This window comes from Tenrec ecaudatus, chromosome 16 (assembly GCF_050624435.1).
Source record: "Tenrec ecaudatus isolate mTenEca1 chromosome 16, mTenEca1.hap1, whole genome shotgun sequence".
In the NCBI taxonomy this organism is placed as follows: domain Eukaryota; kingdom Metazoa; phylum Chordata; class Mammalia; order Afrosoricida; family Tenrecidae; genus Tenrec; species Tenrec ecaudatus.
Window position 1 is genome coordinate 26,615,133 of NC_134545.1, and position 22,455 is coordinate 26,637,587.

Below are 22,455 nucleotides of genomic sequence, written 5' to 3' on the forward strand. Positions count from 1 at the left end.
GGGGGAAAAAGAGGACTTGATGCAAAGGGCTTAAGTGGAGAGCAAAATGCTTTGAAAATGATTAGGGCAAAGAATGTACAGATGTGCTTTATACAATTGATGTATGTATATGTATGGATTGTGATGAGTTGTATGAGCCCCTAATAAAATGTTTTAAAAAAAGAAATTGATCAAACATGAAATCAAGGTGCGTTAATAATTTCAGGTGATTAGAGTGGAAAGTTGGGAACAAAGAAGAAGGAAAAGAATTGGGAAAATATTTGGAAGTAGTATGGCCTTCATGGAGATGACCCTGAAGATTATTACATGATAGAATTTTGTACGGCCATGCATTCATTCATTGCATATACCTTTTATTAACAACATAAATGACAACTATACACGTGGACCTCAGTGGATGGTATACACAGGAATAAAATAGACTACATCTATGGAAAGAGATGATTGTAAATCTCAGTATCAGTCAGAACAAGGCAAGATCAGTTGCTCAGTTGAATCTGGAGAAAATGATACCAAGTCTACAAGAGCCAAAAATATAATCTCGAGTATCTCCTACTTGAATTTAGAGAGTGTCTCAAAAATAGATTTGAGTCATTGCACATTAGTGACTGAAGTCGTGATGAGAGTCATGGGATGACATCAAGGATATGATGCATGAAGAAACCAAAAGCTCATTAGAAAAAGATAAGAAAGAAAGACCAAAATGTGTGTCAGTAGAGACTTAGAAACTTGCTCTGGAACTTTGAGTAGTTAAAGCAAAAGAAGGAGAAGATGAAATCAAAGAGAACAGAAAATTCCCAAAGGCACCTTGAGAAAGTAAAGTCAATGTGCAAAGACCTGGAGTTAGAAAACCAAGCAAGAAGATCATGATTGGCATTTTCAAGCTGAAATAACTGAAGAACAATTGAAGCCTCAAGTTGAAATGTGGCAGGATTCTCTGGACAAAACAGTTCATGACGTAGGAAGCATCAAAAGAAGGTGGCAGGAATGCACAGACTCAGTGTACCAAAAAGACGCGGCCGACATCCATGCAGCACAATCAAAATTGAGTGGAATTCAAGGAGAAATCCAAGCTTTACAGAAGGCATTGATGGGAAATAAGACTCGAGGACTGGACAAAATACCAACTGAAATGCTTCACACACGGCTGCAGTGCTGGAGGGCTTGCTCACTCATCTCTGCCGATACAATGGGAAGCTGTGTACTAGAGCAGCGCATATGGAGAAGAGTGCCCCATAAGGACCTGAGGGAGAGTTATCGGCACCCTGCAGTATGCCGATGGCACAACCTTGCTTACTGAAGGGCAGGAGGACTTGACACACTTGCTGACTAAGATAAAACAATTCCGTATGGATTACATGTCAAAGGAACAACAGTCCTCACAAATGTAACAGTAAGCAACATCATAATAAATTGAGAAAAGATTGAAGTTGTCAAGGATTTTGTTTTACTTTGGTCTATTATTAATGTCTAAGGAAGCATCAGTCAAGAGAGCAAATAGCATGTTGCTTTGTGAAAATCTACTATAAAGGACCTCTCTAAAGTATTACAAAGTGAGGACATCATGTTGAAGATTAAGTTGTTACCTGACTCAATTCACGGCATTTTCAATCACCATGTGTACATATGAAAGCACCTACAACAAGTAGGAAGACCACAGTAGAATGGATGATTTGAATTATGACGTGGGTGAAAAAGATCGAAAGCACCATGGAGTATGATAAAAATGAACACGTCTGTGTTAGATGGAGTCCAGCCAGAATGCTCCTTAGAATAAGTGAGGAGGTGAAACTTTGTCACATGTACTTTGGACATGTTAGTGAAAAAGAGGAAGACCCTCCATGAGATGGATTGAACACAGTGGCTACAACCATGGGCTCAAACATAACAGGTGTGAAGCTAGCTCAGGACCAGGTAGTTTCATTTTGTTGTACAAAGGGTCGCTAAGCATTGGAGCTTACTGGATGGCACCTGACAAGAACAGTCTGTATTGCATATATTCCAAAATGCCTGACATTAAATATAGATTTATAAATTGGAATATAGCAGACCCCCTCAAAATCAACCTATGGAAAATATATGCCACAATACTTCAAATTAAACAAACACGCTGCCATCTAGTAGATTCCAATTCTCAATGACCCTATAGGACCGAGGAGAACTGCCTCTGTGGGTTTCTGAGACTGTGGCTCTTTATGGGAATAGAAAGGCTCAATTTTCTCCCAAGGAGCGGCTACTGGTTTTGGACTACTGACCTTGTGGTTTGCAGCCCAATGCATAACCACTAAATGATACAAGCTTGCTTGCTGAAAGCAAGGAGGACTTGAACACTTGGCTGATGAAGATTAAGGATTGCAGCCTTCAGTATGGATTGTAACTCAATGTAAAGAAACCCCAACTTCTCACAACTGGACCAATATGTAGCATCATGATGAATGGAGAAAATGGAGATGCTGTCAAGGATTTTGCCTTCCTTGATCGGCACTCAGTGCCCATGGGAGCAGCAGTCAAGAGATCAAATGATAGAATGCGTTAGGTAAATCTGCTACACAAGATCTCTTTAGGGTATTGAAGAGCAAGGTTGTTACTTTGAGGACTGAGGTACACTTGACCCAAGTGGTTTCAGTTGCCCCATATGCATGTGAAAAGCTGGACATTGAATTAGGGAGCCTGAAGGAAAAGGGATGCATTTGAACTATGGTGTTGATGAGGAATATTGAAAGTATCCATGGGCTCCCTAAAGAATAAACAGATCTGTCTTAGAAAAGCGCTGCCAGAATGCTCCTTAGAGACAAGGGTGGTGAGACTTCCTCTCACATGCTTTGGTCATAGCATCAGGAGAAACTAGTCCCTAGAAAAGAACATCATGGTTGGTAAAGTGGAGGGGCAGAGAAAAAGAGGAAGGCCTTCGATGAGATGGGTTGACTCAGTGGCTGAAACAACGGGCTTACATAAGAACAGTTGTGAGGGTGGCTCGGGACTGGGTGGTATTTCATTGCACTGTTGTTGTACGTTGGTTGGAACTGATGCACTGGCACCTAACAACCACATATTTCAAACACTGGATACAGCTTTATTTAACTTGTCAACTTTTGCTTATTATGTATATATTGTTAGCACCTGACTGCTAACCACAAGGTTGGCAGTTCAAATTCATTAGCCACTCAGGAGGAAGCTGAAGCTATCTTCTCAGAAACCCTATATAGGGTCACAATGAGTAGGCAGTGGTGGGATACTATATATTAAACGTAGTGATACATCATTGATTTTTATTTATATTTTGCATTCATATTTTCTAGGAGTCTTGGGGCACAATAATTAAGTACTTGGCTGCAGTTTAGATTCACTTTTCTCTCTGCAATAGTCAAAACCTGGCGGTCTGTTCCTGTAAAGACTGCTGTCTTGGAACCCCTGTGGGGTAGGTCTACTCTGTCCTCTTAGTTACAATGAGTGGGAAGCCAGGCAAAAGTACACAACAATATTATTGCTAATGATAGATTTAATATATTAACTATTAGTTTATGAAGTAATGTTATATGTAAATATGTTTACCTCTTAGTCTGTGACAGCTTACTTACATTTATTGTTTGAAATAGCACTAGCACATATTTTTCCATTTTAAGGTTTTTTCCCCCTTTGTTTGCTTGCTTTTTATATGATAGGAAAATATGGATGGTTCTTAGTATTTTCTCAAAGTTGTCTCTGAGCTTATGTAGTATTTCTATAGTTCACAAAACTTCATAGATATAGAAATAATCCAGGAAAGTTAAGTGCCTTTCCCAGGCCACCTAATTAAGGGTGAGCTAAAATTTTGAACCAAGATTTCCCCAAGTTGATTGTTCTATCAGAGAAAGCACTGGCCTTGCTTGTAATCGAATTGCTAAGTCTGCTGGGGTATTGTTAATAGTGTAGTCCATCCCCTGACTTTTAAACTGGGATTCTCCAAGATTACTTCAATAGGTGTTAACACCCGTGGAAGGCAAGTTGTGAGGTAAGTGAACAGTCCTATCATTAGGTAGCATAGTGGAGTTATAGTGGGTTAAGCATTGGACTGCTGAAAAAGATTGATGGTTCAAACTCACTAGCTACTCGGTGGAAGAAAGATAAGGCATTCCTGTGCTAACAAATATTGCAGCATTGGAAACCTTACCTAGCAGTTCTACTCTATTCTGTAGAGTTGCTATGAGTCAGAATGGAGTGCTGGCAGCGTGTGGTTATGTAGCGTAGGTGTCTAGATCGTTTATCATTTCACCAGAAACTTAAACACCCATGGCACTTTTTATTAGCAGATCAGGGATCTAATTGGATCAAGCAAATATTTAGGGAGAGAATACCCAGTACAACCCAGCGATGTCCTTTGAAATAACTGGAGGTAACTTCATTATGGGCTTGGCTACATGTATTTTTGATTTAAAAAAGTATTAGTGGGAGGTGGTGGTAGATAAAATTTTATTAAGACTTATCAAGGGGTGTGCACAAGTCCAAGTACATTAAACCTTCACATCGACACATTACATTCTTAAATAGGATTAATGGTGCGTATATATTTTTACTGTTTAATTCTCTATTTATAGTTTTCATAGAGTACAATAATGTCAGAAAGCATTGTTTTCTATTCGTTGTGTTACTTACACAAACGAGAAAGGGGGCAGTCTTCATAGAAGGGGACATGGAAACTTGATTAGGCATTAAGAGTGTTGACCATAGGGAAATGCACGATGCAGTGGTAGTTGACTCTTGAATACCAGTTTATTTAAGTAAATATGTGTGCAAGCTTCTTAATTTAGAAAGACTTTTTATTGTGAATCGGGTGAAGGTTTACAGAGCGGATCGTCAGTTTTATGTTCAACTCGTACATACTTTGTTTCAGCTCATCCAATGCACCATCACAGCTCCCACTTCCTCTGGGGTTCCCTGTTTCCATTCCTCCTTTTCTAACCCTCTGTACTTGTCTTTGGGTAAATGCTGCCTTTCTGGTCTTAAATGAGCTCTAATATAGGTTAATCTCTAGCCTAATCTCCAATCTCAGTTTCAGACCTGAAGTATGTCTAGAAGGCACAAGCCTCAGACATTCCACCAGTCTCTATCCAGCCAGTTAGCGTGGCCTTTTATGTAAGTTTGAGTTAGGTTCTACATTTTTTCCTACTCTCTCCAGGACCTTCCAATGTGATTCTTTTCAGAGCAGTTGGTAAGTTGCAACCTGATACCATCTAGTTCTTCTTGTGTGTAGAATTCTTCAGAGTGATCAAATGAACTCGTCTTTAAATAACAGTTTAAGTCTTATCTTTAAAGAATTAACTTCAATGAGGGATAACGAAGACCCAGTTGTTATTAGGCACTGTCAAGTTGGTTCTGAATCAGTGACCCTACACATGTCGAAAAGATAACTGCCTGCATCGTCCTCAGTTGTGATACAGAGTTATCTTCCTAGCATCTTATGCCTTTGAAGGGAAATGAAAATCTCAAGCCACTTTGACCAAAATGTCAAAACTAATTTTAGTCATCATACCTCTTTTTGTCTCTAAGAAAGCCTTTAGAAGAATGTAGTATTTAGTAATGCATGGATTGCTTCTTTGAAAATGGACATCTTTATCTGCTCAGCTTCTTTATCTCATGCTTATGTCTTTTCACTGAAAATGTCTTTTCACTGATCAACTTTAGAGAGAAACTGGTGATCGATGATCTTAGCAAAGCTTTAACACCCTTCTCACTGCATTGGAAATGTTGAGAAGTAAAATGCAGGTTTTACTTGATTGTAAACAAAAGAAACTTCAAAGCTTTGGCTTGATCAACTGAGAGGTGGAGAGATTTGGGTTATCACACAATGCATCCACCTGGGTTTTGTAAAATCAGCTATCTCTAATTTTCAGCTTGAAGAAGAGGGCTGGAGGCTGCAATATCTAAGTATTTTTCTCTTCCCATTCACAAACCAAGCACCTTTTCTGGTTGTGTTTTAGAAATTCCTTAGCTATAATAAACATACAGCCACATGTCTCATCCTTTGAACTATAAAATGCAGTTTTTAGATTTGTTTGTTTTTAATTTAAAGGTATTCTTGATTAATTAAATGGTAAATATTTGATTGCTTATTGTGTATTTAGCATCTGTAGACCCTGTGAGGAAAACACACTAATAGTAACAATAAACTTGGCACTGCAATGTCTACAAAAGGATTAAAGTAGATTTTAAAACAACACAAGTATCTTGAGAATAGAGATTAAAAAAAATCCCGATAACACAGTACCTGGCAATTTTTGACATTTACTCAATGTTAGTTGACTGAATGAGAAAGACTTGATGTCTGCCCTTAAGAAACCTAATACATAGAACACAAGATTAAGAAATGCCAAACCCAGTGTTATGGACTAGATTCTGACACATAGCCATCCTATATAGATTTTCCAAGACTCTAAAAGTTTATGGGAGCAGACAATCTCATCTTTCTCCCCTTGAGCCCCTGGTGGGTTTTACCAGTTGACATTGCAGTGAACAGCCCATTGCCCAAGCCACAGTGCCACACAATAGATGATAATTATGTGTTAATAGTTTGCTGACATACTAAAATTTGGAGGAGACACTCTAATAGTGTTTGAACATAGTATTTGGAGTGTTTGGAAGCTGCCAGGTCAAGGTAAGTCTTTTTTTTATTTTTATTTTTAAGGTAAGTCTTCTTGAAGAAAGTAACTCAACTAATTGTCATCAAGTCGATGTCAACTCATAGCAACCCTATAGGACAGAGTAGAACTGCCCCTGTGGGTTCCCGAGACTGTAACTCTTTGTGAGAGTAGAGAGCCTTCCCTTTCTCCTTCGGAGTGGCTGGTGGTTTCGAGCTTCTCACTGTGCAGTTAGTCCAATTCGTAACCCACTAGGCCAGGCGTCCTCAAACTACGGCCCGCGGGCCACATGTGATACGCCTAGGACATTTATCCGGCCCGCCAGTGTTTTTGCCCCATTTGTTTTTTTACTTCAAAATAAGATATGTGTAGTGTGCATAAGAATTTGTTCATAGTTTTTATGTAAACTATAGTCCAGCTCTCCAACGGGTCTGAGGGACAGTGAACTAGCCCCTTGTTTAAAAAGTTGGAGGACCGCTACACTAGGCCACCAGGGCTCCTTTTGAAGAAGGGAGAGCTTGAAAAAGCCTTACAGGATTTGGATATGAATATGGGAGGGCATCATTGGCGAGGTGAACATTACCAATGTGGGGGTGAGAAAATATATCCATGAACCATTGAGAAAAATAGCCGTATTTGAAAATATTAACTCATAGTAAAGCAGGATTGGGAGCAGTATTTAGGTGGAGGAGTTTCGATCCCTGAATTACAGGTTTGCCATTTGGCACCAAAATGGATCTACTGAATTTTTCTAGCCACATTTTTCTTGCTAGGAGCCTGCCTGGCACACTGCCTTTGAGCTCTTTGCTCATATGGTTGGACAGATGCTTAGATGGCAAGGCATGGTGGTGTTGGTGTTAGTACAAGCTGCCCTCTGTGAAAGCCTGCAAACCAGCCTGACTCTAAGGTTTCTGTCTGATGGTTCCTGTTGACGTTAAATAAAAAATGGAAGCTTTAAGTGGTGTTGCAGAGACTGGTCTTACTGTATTATACGAAGGTTCCCATGTGGTCTCCTAGTGGGCTGGGAGGCTCCCTTGCTCACCTGACCTCCTAGTTCCTCAACATCCTAGGTGCCAGAATCAGCCTGTTATATTTTTGCCTATTGTTCTAACACTGTACAGAAACTTACTAAAACTGCATGTGTCAATCTTTCTCTACGACCAGGATTTAATAGAGGAGAGGAAAGGAAGGACAGAAGCTTCTTGAATGCCCAGGGAAGAAGGAGATACAGGAGCAAAGGGTAGAGAAGAGGCTTGAAGAATCAATGGCAGCTTTTACCTACAGTACAGTTTTATCGAGAACTTCCCCGGGGGGGCGCTACAGTGTTGGCTTAAGGCTGTTTACGGATGCTTGCAGCACATCAGCCTGGACTGAACGTAGTACACTCTAGAGCAGTCACGGCAAGGAGTGAGTTCTGGATCCACTGTTGTCTGCTGTATGTGTTGGTCATATGATTTTGAACAGAATTGTTCAGCTTCCTTATTGAGGAAAGCAGATTGAGAGAACCAGGTGGGGATAATCTTTTTTTTTAAGTGAATTTACTGTATTTATGAAAATTTCCTCTTTTTTATTTGTATTTTAACTATAATAGGCCTGCAAACGTAAACATAGCCAGGTCCTGTGTATTTATTCAGGTACTGAGTAACAGAAAGGACGGTTGACTTTCTCTAGGCTGTAGATAGTCTCCTTCAGTAGATACAAGCGTAACACAGTATATAAAGATAACGCAGTATGTTGTCAAGTGTTCATCATACCTCCATGGCATCCAACTGCTCGTGTACCAGTCAGTGAGTGAAGGGCAGGTTGTATGTATGCTCTGAGCAAGGCCAGGAAGAGAGTCCTCAGAGCATACCCAGCTCTCGTTTGTGTAAGGCCAAGGGAAAGGGTACCATGCTTGCTAAAGACGAGGGACAGTGAAAGCAAGGAAGACCTTTTACAAGGTGGGTTGACAGTGGCTGCAACAATGAGCTCCACCATGAGAACAGTTGTTGGTGTAGGCCCCGGCAGCGTTTCGTTCTGTTGGACATCGGCTGCTGTGAGTTGGAACTGACTCAACAACCCCGAACAGCAGCAACAGCAGGTCTGATAAAGTAGTGCAGGTCACCAGGTCAAGGCTTAACATCCCTCTTCTCACTCTCAGGAACAGCAGCCTTTATTGCCAAGAATAGAAGACTTATGTGACTATCACTTAACCAAGCAAAGTTCCCTTACTACTTAAAATTTGCTATTTAAAACTCGTAATTTCCTGGAACTACCATTTTCTTATATTAAAAACGAACTCAATATGTCTAGAGAAGATCAGCTTTGTGCTAGATAAAAATTCGCTTGCAGGCTAGAGGGACCTGCCCTACCCTTGCCTGGACATCAGAAAGTCTGAGCACATTTTGGGCCCATGAGGGGTGCTTTTGTTTACAGATGGCTGATCCATTAATGTGAGGAGACAGAGTGGGTGACTCAGGGTAGATCCCTATTGGTTGGGTGACTCTCTATAATTTTGCTGAAAGGCATTTATTACAAAAGCACATTTGCTTTTCTAAGTAAAAAAAAACTTATTCATTCCATCTCAAATAACAAAAATGATTCAAATCCATGTGATCATAATCACATACAATTGCTGGCTTCCCTGGCCTGCTGTTCCAAATCTCTTAACCAAAGCTGTTATTGAGAAGAGTGGGCTCAAAAATAGCTCTGGCCACAAAACTGCAGGCTATAATTTGAAGCCCTAGACTATTAAAATTATTAGGGGCTATCAGAGGGTCTAGCTATTTGCCACCTACACAGAATTTCTCACCTCAGGGAAGTAGCACAGGTTCATGGGTATATATGAAATCATGAAGCAGAAGTCCTAGGGAATTAAGCGTAATTCCAAAGTGCTGACATTGACCTTCTGCTAAAGCCAAACATCCAGCCTACTGCTCATGTAATAGGGTTCCAGAAGGTTCTAGAGCCTGAAGCTAAAATGCTCTTCCATGAACCAGCTGCTTGGCAGGGCCTGCAGGAGCCTTTGAGCATGAGCAGTGCTCTTCTCCAGGAGAATGAAGTCTGAGTCCTTGGAAAATAAGACATAAATAGCTGAATGACAGTCAGATGAGGTAATCTTTAGACCCCATCTGAGGTTACAGTTTTGAGAACCTCTCTGGGCTTTAGAACAGCATGGCTGTTCATATCTGTAGATGATATAACCCTTGCTAATTACAATTTGTATAGAAATACTTAATTGAAACACATTTATTTTTCTGAGAGAGCCCACAGAGTATATGAGGGTAAGTTAAAAAGTATTGCTACAAAATCATAGAAACCTTTCTTAACCAAAAATATTAGGTGAAGCATAGTGTATCCTCCTTCTAGGTCTATATTTCCATCCCTGTTATCCTTCCCCAAAGAATTGTGTGCGTTTGGATGGAAGTCACATCAGAAGAGCGTTTTGGGTATCCTCAAGGGACTCAGTTCGTGCTGCTTTTCAGCCTTCTTGAAGTTGGGTACACAAAGGAGTTTAAGGGGCAAGATCAGGGTTGTTGGGTGGATGGGGTGAGTTTTCCCAGTGAAATTCTCATAGGACACCCCTTGCTACCCTTGAGGAATGAGCAGTTTCATTGTTCTGATAGAAAAAGTTCCTCTGGAATTTTTCCGGTCTTTTTGTCACCAATTTAATTTTCTGAAAACTGTTTCATAATAAGTGCCAATGATCGTTATGTGTGTTTTGAAAGAAATCTTTCAAGATAACCCCTTGGGCATCCCAACAAATAATTGCTACAACATTCCAAGCTGACACTTCTGCCCTGAATTTGATAGGCCCAACAGGTCTCCTTGGAAGCCACTGTTTTGATTCAACTTCTCTCTTGAAGGCACTTTAAGGGAACAATGGCAAGTGTATTATTGAGCGAACTTGTGCGCAGCTATCCACTAGTTGCAGAGACGTGTCAATACACATTTGTGTGGAATAAACCCAGATATGGGTGCTTTGCAAACCCAGTAGCAATCCCTTTTGGCTTACCTTGGTGTAAGTGGAAAAAGAAGAAGGTCCTCAAGGAGATGGACTGCCACCGTGGTTTAACACTGGGCTCAAGTACAGGAACGATTGGGAAGGTGGTGACACAGGGCTGTTGTACATAGGGTTGCCGTGGGTCAAAACTGACTCGATGGCACTTAATAACAACAAGGACAAAGAATTTCCTTTTTCCTTTTCCTCATATCTTTCTACTGCATTCTTCTTAGTTAATTTTATTGAGTTTTTACTGTAATTTTATCGACTACTTAAAAATCATATCATTTATATTAACTATCAGGTATAAGTTTATTGATTTTGGTTCCTCACTAATATTTATTGATCTACTGCAAGTGGAATTAGCCTGTAAATGACAGAGCAGTGAGCCATAGTAACAGTTTAATATGAAACCCACTTTTGAGAATCTCCCACTTAAAACGATTATTTAAAAAAAAGAGTTTTTGGTGAAAGTTTACAGAGCAAGTTAGGCTCCCAGTGACAATTTCTGCACGCATTGCTGAGTGAAATTAGTTGCATTTATCCCATTCTGTCCACATTCTCTTTAATTCTGTTCAGTTACTTCAGAGAGGGTGTGGACAGACTGGCAGGGGCAGCAGGCGGCAGAGATCATGGAAATGTTTCGTTTCCTGACAGTGTGGTGATGACATATATTTGTTAGTCATTGAACTATGCATTTGAAATTGACACATATTATTGTAGGTACATTATACTTCAATCAGGTGATTAAAAAAAAAGACAGATTGCACCCACAGTTACTAGGAACCTGGGCATATATGCTACCGCCTCCTATGGCCATGCAGTGTAGTGATTTGGGACCCTCGAGTAAGTGGTCCCTGCACAAACAGTTCATATGCCCACCAGTGTTCACCCATGCGCAGCCGAGCGAGAGAAGGTGAACAAAAGAGTAAAAGCTTCTACACTCCATTCATTTCCACGGAGTAACTCTCTCATTAATAAATGATGCAAAGCCACACTCAGGATTCTCAAAGAATGTGTAAAGCGTGCAAAATATTTTCCGCCTCTTCTGCTAAGTTTCCTGTCTGCTCTTTCCAAGCCCAGCCTATGAATCTACTAACATTCTGAGTCACAGTTTTACACTGCATCCAAATCCAAGAAGCTGTCACTTTTCACTTAATATCCATGTGCTATACTCATGAAAAATCTACTCACTGTAATATGGTTGCATTCCTTCCATAGTCAGACTCTTATGATATAAGGCAATATTCTTGAAGACATTTTAATGCTGAAGTATGTTAAAGAAAATATAATAAAATAATTCTAGCAACATGTATCACTTAATCCTCCCTTGTCCCCCAAAAGAAACTGTTCAAAATCATTGCCAACAGTTAAAAACTGGCTAAATAAGTGAGAACATCTTTAGTCACAGTGTTTTAACACTGAAGTCACTCTATCAAGAAAGTCTGAGCATGATAGTGGGACAAGAGGAAAGTAAAAGGAAATAGAGGCAAGAACTAGGAGGCAAAGGGCATTTATAGATGTCTAAATACAGGTATGTACATTTATAAATATACTTATTTATGATGATGGAGAAATAGATCTATGTGCATATATTTATAGGTTTAATGTTAAGGTAGCAGATGGACATTGGGCCTCCACTCAAGTACTCCCCTAATACAAGAACACTTTGTTCTATTAAACTGGCATTCCATGATGCTCACCTTCCCGACATGATCGCTGAAGACAAAGTGGGTGCATAAGCAAATGTGGCGAAGAAAACTGATGGTGCCCGGTTATCAAAAGATATAGCATCTGGGGTGTTAAAGGCTTGAAGGTACACAAGTGGTCATCTAGCTTAGAAGCAACAAAGGCCACATGGAATTAACACACCAGCCTGTATGATCACGAGGTGTAGAAGGGATCAGGTATCAAGGGGAAAAAAGTCATATCATTGTGAATGAGAGGGAGTACAGATTGGGGACCCAAAGCCCATCTGTGGGCAACTGGACATCCCCTTACAGAAGGGTCGTGGGGGAGGAGAGGAACCAGTCAGGGTGCAGCATAGCACTGATGAAACATAAAACTTTCCTCTAGTTCTTCAATGCTTCCCTTCCCCCGCCGCCCATGTCATGATCCCAATTCTGCCTTACCAGTCTGGCTAGACCAAAGGATGTACACTGGTACAGATAGAAACTGGAAACACAGGGAATCCAGGGTGGATGATCTCTTCAGGACTAGTGCTGAGAGTGGCGATACCGGCAGGGTGAAGTGAAGGTGGGGTAGAAAGGGGGAACTAATTACAAGAAACTACATATAACCTCCTCCCTGGGGGACAGACAGTGAAGAAGTGGCTGAAGGGAGACGTCAGATAGTGTAAGATATGACAAAATAATAACAATTTATAAATTATCAAGGGTTCATCGGGGAGTGGGGAGGAGGGAACGGGGAGGGAGGGGAAAATGAGGAGCTGATACCAAGGGCTCAAGTAGAAAGCAAATGTTGTGAGAATGATGAGGGAAACAAATGTACAAATGTGCTTGACAGAATGGATGGATGTATGGATTGTGATAAGAGTTGTACAACCCCCCCCAATAAAATGATTTAATTATTCAAAAAAAAATTTTTAGGGTTCTTTGAGTCAGTGCTAACTTGAATTTGTGAATTGAATCTGTCTCAATACACATAATTGTACCATGCTTAAAAAAATTATTACCTAACTATAGTCTAACAAGGAGCAGAAGTGCAATTAAGTGGTATGTGTGGCATTTCCCCTCAACCTCGACATCTTAAATCCTTGACACCAATGAAGAGAAGGTGGTCATCTGAGAGATCAGCCCCAATCTCAGTTTATCAAGGAAGGATGAGGTGACCTCGGTGTTCCTTATTAATTTTGTCATCTCTGTTGTATTGGGTTGTTTTCATTGATTAATTTTTGTTCTGTTTATGTTTCCCACCCCTACTGTTTCATCTTTCTGACATTTTTTTATTAGATTCTGGACATTGCTAAGGATTTCCTGTTGAGTGAATGGCTTTTGCGGTGTTTCTTTAAAAAGTGCTTGGCTGTTCCCTGGCAGGCACTTACAGATTTATGGAACTCTTTCCCTGTGTAATTCGTCCTTCTTGAGGGCTCTGCTCTGCCACTAGCCTCCTTGAACTCTGACCTCTGACACCCTGCTCAGAACTGTAGGCTCTGCTTTGGATTTCCTTCTGTGTTCTAGGGTCTAGAATCTTCCCTTAGTCATTTTGAACTTGGGGAGCTGTAGGGCGCACCTTACTTGTTTCTCATCTTAGAGATCACTTTTTATTGTCCAGTGTCCAAAATCAGTTTCATGTATTTTGTTTGGTTTGCTAGTTGTTGGGACAGATCGTAAATGTGGTTTTTGTTGTGCCATCATGGCCAGAAATAGAAGTCATCTGCTGGTTTTAATGTCGTGAAGAGCATTTGTGGAGGTGTGTAAATAACATCGATCTTCATTAAACATAGTTTTTATAAAAGCTGGAATGATAGTCCTTTGTTATTGCCCAACTAGGCTCCGCTGGCTCTTTGGTAACAGATGTCCACTTCATCCCCTGTAAAATGAAGGAAGCTCGTAAGACTGTCTCTAATGTCATGAGTCTTATTCAATCACAAAAATCCGTGGTCCTTTAGTATATATATGTTATTGAGGGTTATGTGAATGCCAAGCTCAGAAACCAGCTAAACATGGTTTAAAAATGAAGACTCTTGGCTCTTCCTCTGGCTAAGTTTGTAATTTGATCTGGTTATGCAGTAAATCAAGGTTGAAAGCAGAATTAAAGTATTGCGTTTTATAGCACAAAGGACATTTGTTCATAAATACTGCACATTGAACAGCATTTTATGCAAATTGATGGCAAAGTGATGCTGCCTAGGCTGTCATTTAGAAACAACTCCCTGCAGGGAGAGACAGAACAGAATATATAGGTGTTAAATTCTTAATCCCCACTAAGAATTCTCACCCAAGTCCTTTAAAATATTCATGATTTTGGTTGTATATTGCATGCACATAGTTCCAAATTCAAAAAGTACGAAAGGGAATTCTGTGAGAGATGAGTGAACTTATCTCCATGTCATCCCACCTGACCTTCAACAATCCAGATTCTTGCTCCACAACCTTTTTGTAGTAGCTGCGCTCCTTGGAATTACCACTGGTTATCTACACATCTGAAAGTATATCTATATAGCGTATAGTATAGGTCTCTATGCATGTGTGTATGTATACGTATGTGCACATATGAATTCTGAGTACCTTGCTGTCTTCATTGCTCAGACTCGTGTTCTTCTTCCTTTCCACATTAAAAGAAAATCCTTATCTGTTGATAGAGAACTCCTGCAGACTCCCTTTCAGCTGTTTGATATGCACATCATTTAATAGCCCGCCATGAGTGGACTATGCTTTACTGTGATAGTCTGTGCTGTGTTGAATATCTTTACCTGCTGATTTTGAATTTAACTCCAAGTGTTCAATGTCTATTTGATTCATTTATTTTACCACACATGACACTTCAATTTTTAAAATATTTTGAGCTAGAGATAATTTTTTTAAAACACTGCCAGGTCTTGAAAATATTCTTAGAAATCATTTCCCTTTTCAAAGATGTCTATGTTTTCTACTAAAATTTTTTGAAAACTCTAGAGTTGATTTTGGTATGAAGGGGATCATCTTCATTTCATTCTTTTGCTCCTTGATGATATGCAATTTTCATTTTTATTTATAGTCTAAATACTCCAGTGTTTTGGAGTTGTCCCCTCTGTTCCACTGATGTCTGTTTTTACATCACACCATTGTGTAATTGTTGTTGCATTATAATGTAGACTATATGACTACAGTTTCAAGTTAAAAATTAAAGCATATTTTTTGTGCTATCTATAGAACTAAGTTGCCCAATTAAATTCTAGAGGTACCTTGTGATTGCATTATATTTCTAAGACAACAAAATTATAGATCACATCATTGACATTGTTCAGTAGCATCACTAGAGGGAAGGAGAGTTGCAGTGTTGACCTTACTGGTGCCCTCATCCAAAGGGGTGACACTTGTACGCCCCTCTCCCCACCAGTTGGCAGCTTTGTGGGACCCACACCTGTTTCTGCCAAGTCTCAAGTTCTATTGGACATCAGGAGGCTGCTCTGTTCCCAAGGGCGGCCCATCACCCACTTCAGTGGTGCCATCCCTAGCCCATCCTGGTGTGAGTGGGGTCATGTGGGAAAGGAATCACAGGGCTAGACTGTGTTTTGGTGCCTGAGTCAGAGTCCTTATGGTCTTGACCAGGCTGAGGGCTAGAGGAGGCAAGCACATTCACCACATGACATAATGTCAGTATAAATGCATTTAGACCGAGCTAATGATACTATAATTTAAGGGTGTAATTTTAATTTGGGAATTGTTTATGTCACTACTATTGCCATTATATTCGGTGATATAGGGGAATTGAGATTTATGTTAATTAGCACACAAACATTAATAAGGATTCTGTATGCCAGAGAAGTTCAGTGTGGGAGTGGAAGTGAGGGTGAGTATGGGGTGTGGCACCATCAGTTACAGCCATCGGTAACATTAGCTCTAGTAATGCCATTGTCCTTTATGACTTTACCTCTTTCTTTTTTTTCTCTCACAATTTTATGTGCCCTAGTCACGAAACAGCTCTGGCCATGATCTAGGCATCAAGCTAGGATGAACAAAGGGCTGCCAGTCTGCTCTGCCCCTGACTGATGTAAGAGCACCACCACCAATCAGGTGTCTCTTTGCCAATAGCCAGGGGTTGGCTTTACCTCTTTCTGTCCTCAATAGGGTAGACCATCCTATTTATTCAGGGGTTCTCATTAGATTTAAAAGATTTGATCTTACACAAGGGTAAGTCAAATAATATTGCTATAAAATCATAGGAACCTTTACTAAACCAAAATAGCAAAATGGGAAGCCATGGTTTCTTGACACATCCTCTGCCTAGGCCTGTACACACTTCTGAAGGCATTTTCATCTAACCTTTCCCAAAGAACTCTTCAATTTGCATTCTGTCCCGTCAGCAGTTTGGGCAACCTTGATGGGCACAAATCGTGTTCTTTGAGTTTTGTGAACACAAATAAGTCAGATGGGACAGAATTTGGGCTGTAGGGTGGAGGGGGGGTGTAAGGTTTCCCAAGTAAATTCTCATAGCACAGTCCTTGCAACCCTTGAAGAATAAGCAGCTGCATTATTGTTATGGGAAAAATAATTCCTGTTGCAACTTTCCTGGCCTTATTTTCATCAATGCATTTTTCAAATTTGTTGATGATCTTGAAGAAAACCGACCAAAATTATCCCTTTGTAGTCCCAAAAGCCAAGTCACCTTAACACTCTGAGATGACCCTTCTGCCTTGAATTTAACTGGCTGCCCAGATTGCTTTGGAAGCCACTGTTTTGATTGGTCTTTTTTTTTTTTTGGAAAGGCATCCTAAGGAGATGATGAGTAATATATTCTTGAGAGAACTTGTCTGTAGTCAACCACTGACCACAGAGAGATGCGTAAGCATGTTTTATTTAGAACTAAACCTGTGCATGTATGAACTAGAACCCTTAGTAGCAAGATTTTTTACTTACCCTCATAGAGTCTGCTTTTTTTTTTAAAATTTAAGTTGTGGTTTGAGTGTAAGGTTATGGAGCAAATTGGTTTTCCATTCAAGAATTCACACATTTGTGGCATTGATTACAATCCACACCATGTAATAGTACTCTTTTTACCTCATTTTGCTGTTTCTATTAGAACCACAGTCAGTGCTCATGGAATCACAGTTGAGACATCAAATGATCTATTACATTGGGTAAATCTGCACACGACAAGTGTTAAAGAGAAAAAAAAATATCACTTTGAGGTGCACTTGACCATTGTATTCTCAATAGTCTTATATGCACGTGAAAGGTAGACAATGAATAAGGAAGACCATGGAAGAATGGATGCATTTGAAGTATGGTGTTAGTAAAGAACATTAAAAAACCAGGGACTTCCAGAAAACAAATGAATCTGTCTTGGAAGAAGTACAACCAGAATGATCTTAGAATTGAGGATGTTGAGATTCATCTCACTTACTTTGTCCATGTTTTCAGGAGAGACCAGTTCTTGGAAAAGGACATCATGTTTAGTAAAGTAGAAGGTCATTGAAAAAGAGGAAGGTCCTCAGGATATAGACTGCCACTCAGACATAACAATAATTGTGAGGATAGTATAGAAAGCTGGGCAATGCTTTGTTTTGTCACATGGAGTCAGTATACATCATAACTGCCTGACACCTAATAACACTCATCTAGTTTATCTTCTGTTGTTTATGTATTTTTGGTTATTTAAAAAAATCATTATAGCATCTTTTTTTTCCTGCTGATGTTTTTGTTTTTCCAAAAATCATTTTATTGGAGGCTCGTACAACTCTGATTACAATCCATTCATACATCCATTGTGTCAAGCACATTTGTACATTTGTTGCCATCATCATTCTCAAAACTTTTTCTTTCTACTTGATCCCTTGGTATCAGCTTCTCATTTTTCCCCTCCCTCTCTCATGAACCCTTGATAATTTGCAAATTATTATTATTTTTTCATGTCTTACTCTGTCTGATGTCTCCCTTCACCCACTTTTCTGTTTTCTGTCCCCCAGGGAGGGGGTTATATGTAGATCATTGTGATCATTTCTCCCTTTCTCCCCCACCTTTCCTTTCCCCTCTTGGTATTGCTACTTTCATTATTGGTCCTGAGGGGCTTATCTGTCCTGGATTCCCTGTGTTTCCAGCTTTGTAGGTACCAGTGTACATCCTCTGATCTAGCCGGACTTGTAAGGTAGAGTTGGGATCATGGTAGTGGGGGAGAGGAAGCATTTAGGATCTATAGGAAAGTTGTATGTTTCATCATTGCTACACTGCACCCTGACTGACTTGTCTCCTCCCCGCAACCCTTCTGTAAGGAGATATACAGTTACCTACAGATGAATCTTGGGTCCCCAATATGCATTCCTCCTCATTCACAATTATTTGACTTTTAATTCTTTGATCCTGATACCTGATCTTATAGACACCACATGATCACACAGGCTGGTGTACTTTTTCCATGTAGGCTTTATTGGTTCTCAGCTGGATGGCTGCTTATTTATCTTCAAGCCTTTAAGATCCCACATGTTATATCTTTTGATAGCTGGGCACCATCAGCTTTCTTCACCACATTTGCTTATGCACCCATTTGTCTTTAGCGATCACGTCGGGAAGTTGAGCATCATGGAATGCCAGTTTAGTAGAACAAAGTATTCTTGCATTGAAGGAGTACTTGAGTGGAGGCCTAATGTCCATCTGATCCCTTCGTACAAAACCTATAAATATATGCACATAGATCTATTTCTCCATCATCATATATAAGTATATTTACATATGTACATGCCTGTATTTAGACCTCTATAAATGCCCATTGCCTCCTACTTCTTTCCTCTATTGCCTTTTACTTTCCTCTTGTCCCACTATCATGTTCAGCCTTCATTTGGGTTTCAGTGATTCCTCTTGGTTGCATTGTCCATGATCAAGCCCTACCAGGCGTCCTACACCCTCCTTGCCACTGATTTTGGATTACTTCTCGTTCCCTTGTCCCTGGGTTTGTTAACACCACTTTCTTTCGCTCACCTCCTCCTCTCCCATGTTTCCCTGGACCATTGCTCCTGTTGTTTTCTCTTCTGGATTGTTTATCCGGCCTATCTTATCTAGATAGACCTGCAGAGATAATAATACCAAAACAAGACAGAGCAAAAACAAAACAACAACAAATGACAAAAAAGAAAAGCTATAAATAGTTCAAGGTCTGTTTCTTGACCTTTATGAGTGTTTTCTGGTTCAGTCTGATGGAGTGCCACACCCTGGTACCAAAGTCTGTTTTTGGTATTCCCTTGGGACTTCCTTGCTCTACTCCCCTTGCTGTTCTGTTTCACGCCCTTAGTGTTTTCCTCGGTATGGTGGGGTCAGGTTGGGTGCAATTCCCACACTGTGTCTCCAGTGTTGTCCCCCGTAGGGCTGTGGGTCAGTGAGGGGTGTCATGTCTCATAGTGGGGCCAGTCATATGGTCTTCTCTTTGCATTGGCTGCTCTGAGCAGGGATATTGTCATCAAGGCTTGGTGGGCCAGGATGTGCTCCACTTTCTCTTCCTCCCCTTTCATTTGCTCCTGTGTGCTCTGATTAAAAATTCCCTCTGAGCTGTAGCTTCAGTGCTGTCCTCTGAAATAAATTCTTCTGGGGGGAGGGGTGGCTGTCCATATAGTTGGGATTGGGGTCGGCCCCTCAGACCTCTCTACTAGTATCCTGCTTCATGTCATTATGTTACATTCACATCTTGGAACACTGGGTTGAAGTCTGGTTAGGGTTTACTTATTAAAAAAATTAATATTTTAGTTTTTGAATTTTGGAGTCAGGCATATGTGCTTCATTTTACTGTTCTACTGTTAGGCGTGGCTTTGAAAAAAATACTGACTTCCAAATGTTCAGTTTCCACCCTCGAAGATGGGAGCAATAGGCTAGATCTCATATGTTTCCTCTGAGGGTTAAGTGAGCGAGTGGAAATAATGCCAATCAGTGTGTATTGCAGTGTGTATTGGCATTGCTGGTTTAATGGGCTAGAGCTCATCAGTTGAATGATATCTTACAAAAATATCACTCTAAAATGCATGTGTCTATGGGGGAAACACCTTCTGGGTGGGAGTTTCAGACGGAACGGCATGTGGAAGGGGCATGCTGTTTGAGCAGGGCATTTTCGGTGTCTCTGGTCTGGTATTCATCCTTTGCCATGTGAGATTCGGAGGCAGCCAGAAGGGCGGCATTTTACTTTTGAAAAGGAAGAAGAGAGTTCATGAGTGCAGCAAGAAGACAGCGTAGGAAAGTTGGCTTGTAACCACGCCTAGAGCTCGCATCTTCATAGCTGCCCCACTTAAGGTCCATTGTGAGTGGTGGAAACATAGGATCAAAAGTCACTGTCTAGATTGGTAGGAGAGGACAAAAAACTATTAAATAATAGCATCATTACCTTATATCACTAAAGCAGATCCTTTAGGGCAGTTACTTGCTAATAAGTCAGAAAGACCTATTTATCTTCATCTAGGTTCTGATCGAGGGTAGATTATGATTAATGTTCTGTAGTAGTGCAGGCTTACATGTTTTTATGCATAGAAGTTTCCAAAAGTCATAGGGTGACTGCTATATAAATAATAGTAGGCCGATTAATTGTACTTCTCCTGAGATCCAACAGATTTGAGGCTTTGGTAAATTACACAGTACTGGATCAAATGCGGGGGAAAGGGCGGGAGAGGGGGAAAATCATCACCATTTATTGGCCAGTCTCTTAATACCATTATTTTCTGCTGAGAAGATAATGAAAAATTGGAAACCATTGTCCTTTTAAATGGTTACTCTCTCTGGGATAAAGTGCTTAAGTGCTTGTCAAATTTTCCTACAAAAATATCGCCAAAGACAGCATGTATTCTGCTTCTTGGGACGTTGGGCCAAAGCTGGCTGCTGTGATGGGAGAATTCTTTTTAAACTTAGTAATTCCTGTGAATTTTGCATTTGACTTACTCCATAACATATTGGTTTTGCTTTTAATAACAGATGATTCAACTCGTTAAATCTAAACCCCAAATTATCCCTTGGGTTCACCTTTTAGCTCAGTAACAGATTGGCTCATGAAATAAAGAATATCTCTTGTGAATAATAAGCTCCTTTAAAAAAATCGTCTATTTGAGATCAAAAGGTCAAAAACTACTCTAAATGAGCAAACACAAGAAGGTAAGGGAGCAGGGGAACCAGAATGCAGGAAATGGTATAACCAGAATGACACAAATTAAAATAATGCCGTATTATGAATAATGTAATCAATATCACTAAATAATTTATGTAGAAATTGTTAAATGGGAACTTAATTTACAGCGTTAACTTTCACCTTAAACACCATAGAACATTATTTAAAACAACAACAAAATAACAGCTGATTCAATGAGTTTGAACTGTGGTGCTGGAAAAGTATATTGAAAGTTCCATGGACTGCTAATAGGACAATGGACTGGCTTGGAAGATGTATGGCCAGAGTGCTCCTTGGAGGCAAGGATGGAGGGAGTTGGTCTTACATACTTTGGACATGCTGTCGTGAGAGGGCAATCCCTGGAGAAGGACATCATATTTGGTAAAGTAGAGGGGCAGCGAAAAAGAGGAAGGTCAAGTAGATGAATTGGCATGGTAGCTGCCCCAGTGGGCTTAGGCATAGGAGCGATTGTGAGGATGTCACAGGTCTGGAAAGCATTTCTTTATGTTGTGCCTAAGGTAGCTGTTGGTTGAAACTGACTAGATGTCACCTAACAACAACAAACCTAATGTTACAGGAAGATGCATCATGTTTTTCTCTGGTTTGAGTTTCTTCTTTATCAGTGTCCCTTTGCCAGAAGTTCACATAGTAGCTTGGGAAGGACTCAGAGCATTGTTTTTGCCTTCTGGATAAAACCCAACTTAGATGGAGGGTTTCCTGGACAGATATAAAGGATGCTTTGCAAAGGCTTTATCTGGGACCTACCTTGGACCATATGAGGCCAGTTTTTCCTGCCCCATTGAGGTTTCTTTGAGAAGAATGTGCTCATTTCAATTCCAGGTTTGACCTTGAACCATTGCTTACCTATGCTTGCTGCTGTAGATTCTCAAATAGGGGCTTTCCCTTTTCGCCCTGAGAGTCTGGGAGAGCAGAACTAGATTAGGTTCTGCTTGCTAAGGTGCCTCAAGAGGGGATCCCCATGACTGCCCAGGGTGACTTGGTGGTCTAGTGTTATTTGGTAGAGGATTCAACCATCCAGTGATGGTTGCAAGCAGCTGAGTCAGG

The 22,455-nt window shown here is 40.3% G+C and overlaps 1 protein-coding gene and 1 non-coding gene across 4 annotated transcripts in view; one reads left to right on the forward strand and one right to left on the reverse strand.

Annotated features, from left to right (window-relative positions):
* Window positions 1–22,455, forward strand: part of TTC28 (tetratricopeptide repeat domain 28) — a 696,928-nt gene that overhangs the window by 110,078 nt on the left and 564,395 nt on the right. The window lies entirely within an intron of this gene.
* On the reverse strand, window positions 16,218–16,361 carry LOC142430119 (small nucleolar RNA SNORA48). The gene has a single exon (XR_012780590.1). It is a non-coding gene; the product is annotated as a small nucleolar RNA SNORA48 (small nucleolar RNA).